This window comes from Sciurus carolinensis, chromosome 14 (assembly GCF_902686445.1).
Source record: "Sciurus carolinensis chromosome 14, mSciCar1.2, whole genome shotgun sequence".
NCBI lineage: Eukaryota > Metazoa > Chordata > Mammalia > Rodentia > Sciuridae > Sciurus > Sciurus carolinensis.
This window is the reverse complement of record NC_062226.1, coordinates 74,808,982-74,815,833: the sequence shown is the minus strand read 5'-3', so window position 1 is coordinate 74,815,833 and position 6,852 is coordinate 74,808,982. Positions and strand designations below refer to the sequence as shown.

At 35.8% G+C, this 6,852-nt stretch overlaps 1 pseudogene; it reads left to right on the top strand.

The window, feature by feature from the left end:
• Positions 1-544: 544 nt before the first annotated feature.
• On the top strand, positions 545-3,853 carry LOC124964145 (growth arrest-specific protein 7-like; annotated as a pseudogene).
• Positions 3,854-6,852: the final 2,999 nt, after the last annotated feature.

The following is a 6,852-nucleotide window of genomic DNA, read 5'->3' as shown; positions in this document are numbered from 1 at the left end:
CCTGTAATCCAGGAGCCATCTTGGGACTACAACATGGTGGAGCCTACAGAAACTGAAACCCAGAGTTGTGAGGTACTGGAAACCTAAAGGGACACTATAAGTCTAAAGGGTAGAAACTATACTGCCCCAGATCCCCACAGCTAGATGGGAAGACACACCAAAACATGAAAAAAAACAAGGGGGGGGGGATAAAGCGCTACAAACAAACCAGGATGCTGCAATTATAGAATCCATTGACAACACAGTAGAAGAAATATCAGAAAAGGAACTCAGAATTTACTTAATAGAACTGCTCCATGACTTAAAGGAGGATATGAAGAGTGAAATCAGAGCTGTGTTTCAGGAGATGAAAGATAACTTAAATAAAGAGATGAAGATCCTGAAAAGAAATCTAAAAGCAATATTTGAAATGAAGGAATCAATAAACCAAAGTAAAAATTCAATGGAAAGTAGCACAAACAGAGGAGACCACTTGGAAGACAGAACTTCAGGCAATGAAGATAAAATATATAATCTTGAAAATAAAGTTGACCACACAGAGAAGATGATGAATTGTGTGATGTTCCCTCACCCAGACAAAATGCCTGAATACCAGCTGCTGAAGCCAATGGGGTGGAGCTATTGTGATTACTTCTGGGCTGATAAGAAAGACCCCCAAGACACTATGATGGGGGTTCAAACTCCCATTCCAAAAGCAACTGAAAGGCAAACAAATGCAGAAAGAAATGTCTGAATTCATCTGATAGAGGATAAAGATTGAAGAATTTTCAAAGAACTTGGCTAAGCTCTCTCAGAGCTCCTTGGCTGCACAGGAGGAAGACTCCCTGGGAAAAGCATGGGCTCAGGTGAAGAAGAGTCTGGCAGATGAAGCAGAAGTTCATCTCAAGTTCTCTGCCAAGCTTCACAGCAAGGTAGAGAAGTCCCTAATGAACTTTCATGAGAACTTCAAGAAAGACATGCAAAAGTCTGACCACCTTATCACTGACCTCAGCAAGCAACATGCCAGCTGCTATGTGTCCATGGAGAAGCCTTCTTCACAGAGCAGCAGAGACACCTGGTCTTCATCCATCCAGCATCTGGAGATCGAGCTGAGCAACGCAACAGAGGAGGACATCAAGAAAGCAGGGAGATGAAATCTTGGGGTAGTTTTGATTTGCATTTCCCTTATTACTAGGGATGTTGAACATTTTTTCATACATCTGTTGATTACTTGTACATCTTCTTCTGTGAAGTGTCTGTTCATTTCCTTAGCCCATTTGTTGATTGGATTATTTGTATTCTTCGTGTAGAGTTTTTTGAGTTCTTTATAGATTCTGGAAATTAGCGCTCTATCTGAGGTATGGTTGGCAAAGATATTCTCCCACTCTGTAGGCTCTCTCTTCACATTGCTGATAGTTTCCTTTGCTGAGAGAAAGCTTTTTAGTTTGAATCTATCCCAGTTGTTGATTCTTGCTTTTATTTCTTGTGCTATGGGAGTCCTGTTAAGGAAGTCTGATCCTAAGCCAACAAGTTGAAGATTTGGACCTACTTTTTCTTCTATAAGATGCAGGGTCTCTGGTCTGATTCCGAGGTCCTTGATCCATTTTGAGTTGAGTTTTGTGTAGGGTGAGAGATAGGGGTTTAATTTCATTCTATTGCATATGGTTTTCCAGTTTTCCCAGCACCATTTGTTGAAGAGGCTATCTTTTCTCCATTGCATATTGTTGGAACCTTTGTCTAGTATGAGAAAATTGTATTTATTTGGGTTTGTGTCCATGTCCTCTATTCTGTACCATTGATCTACCTGTCTATTTTGGTACCAATACCATGCCGTTTTTGTTACTATTGCTTTGTAGTAGAGTTGAAGATCTGGTATTGCAATACCCCCTGCTTCGCTCTTGCTACTGAGGATTGCTTTAGCTATTCTAGGTTTTTTATTCTTCCAGATGAATTTCATAATTGCTTGCTCTATTTCTGCAAGGTACATCATTGGGATTTTAATTGGAATTGCATTGAATCTGTATAGCACTTTAGGTAGTATAGCCATTTTGACAATATTGATTCTGCCTTTCCAGGAACATGGGAGATCTTTCCATCTTCTAAGGTTATCTTTAATTTCTTTCTTTAGTGTTCTGTAGTTCTCATTGTAGAGGTCTTTCACCTCTTTTGTGAGATTGATTCCCAAGTATTTTATTTTTTTCGATGCTATTGTGAATGGGGTAGTTTTCCTAATTTCTCTTTCTGAAGATTCATCACTTATGTATAAAAATGCATTGGATTTATGAGCATTGATCTTGTAACCTGCTACTTTACTGAATTCACTTATGAGTTCTAAAAGTTTTCTGGTGGAATTTCCAGGTTCCTCTAAATATATAATCATGCCATCAGCGAACAGGGATAGTTTGAGTTCTTCTTTTCCTATTTGTATCCCTTTAATTTCTTTGGTTTGTCTGATTGCTCTGGCTAGAGTCTCAAGGACGATGTTGAATAGAAGTGGTGAAAGAGGGCATCCCTGCCTTGTTCCAGTTTTTAGGGGGAACGCTTTCAGTTTTTCACCATTTAGAATGATATTAGCCATGGGCAAAACTACCCTAAGATTTCATCTCACCCCAATTAGAATGGCGATTATCAAGAATACAAGCAACAATAGGTGTTGGCAAGGATGTGGTGAAAAAGGAACACTCATACATTGCTGGTGGAGTTGCAAATTAGTGCAGCCACTCTGGAAAGCGGTGTGGAGATTCCTCAGAAAGCTTGGAATGGAAACACCATTTGACCCAGCTATCCCACTCCTTGGCCTATACCCAAAGGACTTAAAATCAGCATACTACAGAGATACAGCCACATCAATGTTCATTGCTGCTCAATTCACAATAGCCAGATTGTGCAACCAACCTAGATGCCCTTCAGTTGATGAATGCATAAAGAAACTGTGGCATATATATACAATGGAATATTACTCCGCAATGAAGAATGATAAAATTATGGCATTTGTAGGCAAATGGATGAAATTGGAGAATATCATGCTAAGTGAGATAAGCCAATGTCAAAAAACTAAAGGACGAATGATCTCACTGATAAGTGGATGAGGACATATAATGGAGGGTGGGAGGGGTTAGCATTAGGTTTAGGGTTAGGTTTAGGGTTAGGGATAAGGAGAGCGGTAAGAATGAAGGAAAGAAGGACTGTATAGAGGGAAAAGAGGGGTGGGAGGGGTGGGGGGGAAGGAAAAAAAAATAAACATCATTGCCCTATGTAAACGTATGATTACACAAATGGTATGCCTTGACTCTATGTACAAATAGAGAAACAACATGTATCCCATTTGTATACGATAAAAAAAAAAAAGCACATTCAAAAAAAAAAAGTAAGTGTTATGGTAAGAGAAAGCAACATTTTGACAATGTTTCTCAAGTATTTCTAACATGGTCAAAATAGTTTAAATAAATTAATGAATATTACTTGTCGAAAAAAAAAAAAAAAGAAGGCAGGGAGAAAGTCCACAAAGGCTGGTGATGACCTCATGCTCTGTGTGGACCTCCACAATCAGGCCCAGTCCATGTGGTTTGAAGAGATGGTGACCACCACTTTGGAGCTGGAGTGACTGGAAGTGGAGAGGGTGGAGATGATCTGGCAACATTTGTGCCAGTACACACAGCTGCAGCATGAGATGGACATGTTCAACCAAAGCACAGTTGAGCCTATGGACCGACTGCTTTGAAAAGTGGACCCAGCCAAAGACAGAGAGTTGTGGGTCAGAGAGCACAAAACGGGCAACATCTCAAATTTAGAATTTAGAATTTTGATCTTTTTCAAAGCTAGTGGTATGTGGTATAATCCTCTGTCAGGATGTCTGCAGCTCCCAGTCACTTGATATGGGGGGTAAACAACTGATACTTCATGGTGTATGGTATTGCTAAGTTATGATATTCAGTAGGGTAGATGTATTAAATGCATTTTTGACTTACATAATTTTCAACTTATGATGGGCTTATTGGTATGTACACACATTTTAAGTGGAAGAGCATCTGTGTCTTTACATGTTGGTAAATATGTGTGTATATGCACGTGCATCTGTGTATAATCTCCCACTAGTCATTTCTCTGAAGAACCCTAATTAACCCATGTGTGACTAACACATGGATGTATCAGCAGCAATGAATGAGAGTGTCTGCTTCTCCACATCTGTGCTAGAATTTGATGTAGTCAGTGTACTTGGTATTTTTTACAATACAAATGTAGCTAATCTGTTTGGTTACTCCTTATCACCACTTTTTATATTGACAGGATTCCAACAAGAGCTGGGCAATTTCTTGAAATAAAAGAGTTTAAATAAAACACTTAATACATACCCACTCCTTAAAAGACACTGATGGCCCTTTTCAAAGTAAGTTCCTATGATTTTCTTTCTGTTTCCTTTTGTAGTTATGCCCATTTGGTACTACTGCTTTTAACTTTTCCTCACTCTTTATCATTTGGTATCTTAAGGAGTCATTATTATTTTTAAAAATGGATTACATATATTGTTTCCTAATCTTCAACTTTTTATTGTAAATATATCAGAAATAGGAAACGTGAGTAGAGAATATAATCATCAATCTTTAAACCTTAAAATCCTACATTTTTCAATGAAACATAATTGTACTATTAATAAATTAATGTTTTATTTAAAAAAATGAACTTACTATTAAATAACAATTGTATTTTGCAAAGTTAAATATGAAATTAAAGAAATACCAAGTCAATCATTATTACATTTTCAAATGTTGCTGTTCACTTTGCAAAATACTCCATCACAGTTATACTTGAAGAAGTAATCCTTTGAAGAGTGAAACTCAATTATACACTTTGAGGATAGAACATGGATATTTTAAAGTACATTATAGCCAAACAGGGAAAATATAAAACTGCAAGACTTGCATATAATGTCATTGCAAAATTTCAAGTTTGATTATGGAGAATAAAACCAATTAAAATGCATTGCAAGGTATAGAATGAGTACTTATTATTTCAATAATAATAATAAATTATCTCATATTTGGTACTGTTCACTTCAAACACTCAGAAAGTTACATTTTTGACCCCGCTGCTCAAAATGTGGAAAGAACTGATTTTAAAATTGAAAAAAGAGATACAAACACTGAGTTCTATTTCAAGAGCGAATTTGTTTGTAGAGATTTAGCATTTTGTAATATTAGTATTAATCTTTTTTATTTGACAAGTACTTCATCATTTTTTACAACATTTCTCATCTAAAACAAGTGGACCACACAATCAATAACTGAAAGAGAAAAAAATTCTCCGTGTTATATTATATATATATGGCTGTTCTGCCATATATTTTTGTAGAGGCAACAAGGCTCTTATAATTCGATTAGACAGATTATATTTGTATTAAACATCTCCACATTTAATGCCATTGAAATGTTTAACTCATATATTCTCTTATAGACCAATGGAAAATATGAAAATAAGTCAATGGAAAAAAAAGAAAACTAATATTTTTAGACATCTTTTATATGCCCAGTCATCTCCTTACTTATAACTGAATTTCCTTTTTTTAATCACTGAGAAATCTCTGATATTGAAATACACAATTTCAAGTAAATTTTATAATGCTGTGTAGATACAAGATAGAATGTTTAGGGCTAAATATAGCATAGCACATAAGACACAGTTTGTACACTTTTGCTTCAGAGAATTTCCAATCAAATGGTCTATTAGTTCCAATTAGTGTCCAAAATGGTGTGTTTTTTTCATGCAATATGGCACAGTATATTGAAAAAAAAATTTAGCGATACAAACTAGGTTGAAAGAGTGACCTTTTCTATAATTCCAGTGGAAGACACTAACCCAGATGAAAGTGGCTTCGAGACATTAAATAGCTACCAAACAAGAGGGATTTTTATTATCTTGAAACAATAAGCTCTAACACTTGGAAAGCAACATTCTCTATAATAAAAATTATTCTAAATGATTTGGGTCCTAACAATTTTGTCCCACCAATAGAGATTCAGCTTCATTAGACAGGATCATTCAAGATTTAACTTGCCTCTCCCTCTATCTGGAATTTTATATTGTGTTCTTAACTGTAGGAAATTTTCTGTCCCTCAGCTAATCAATGCATGGATAACTATGCACTAAAGCACTATACATTTTATTACTATAAAAATTTCATGCTGTGTGTGTTCAAAACTAAATTTGCTGTGCTATAAATGATGATAACTCAACTAAAATATTATTAAGATTAAATATGTAAAGTTAAACAGAACTCTAAACAAAACATTTTGTTTATACTGTTAGAGCATCTGTTAGTCTAACAGACCCTTCTGTGTAATTATTGATGAGGTCTACATAACAGCTCTCTCACCACTAAATTAACTGAATTTAAAAAATACAGCAAATCTGTAATTAAAATATGTTTCAGAACTTTCACACACATGTGATGCAAAATGAATGTATCATTCAAATGTAAAGCATAAAAATGAGGATAATCCAGGAGTCATTCCATACCATAATAAATGCATCAAAAATATCTTCTCTCTTTTTACCTAGCATGACATTATAATTCCAATATTGCAGATGATATAAAGATTCAAGTGTTTCCGTGGTGGAAGAGCTATGATATGATTTTATATAACATTAACTCGCACTTCATGCTGAGTTTCTTTCTACAGATCCCTCGGTTTTAATAGGGATCTTCTAACAGGGACTCAATTCTTCTATCAGAGTCATATGACCCTGATGGCTTGCTCCTCATACTTATTTCTATATTCTCAAAATGCAACTCAGAGAAAAAGGAAAGCTGCAGCTGCCAAACATGACTTGCAGCAGGGGTCAGAAAGTCAATTACCTACAGGGTACACGCAGGTG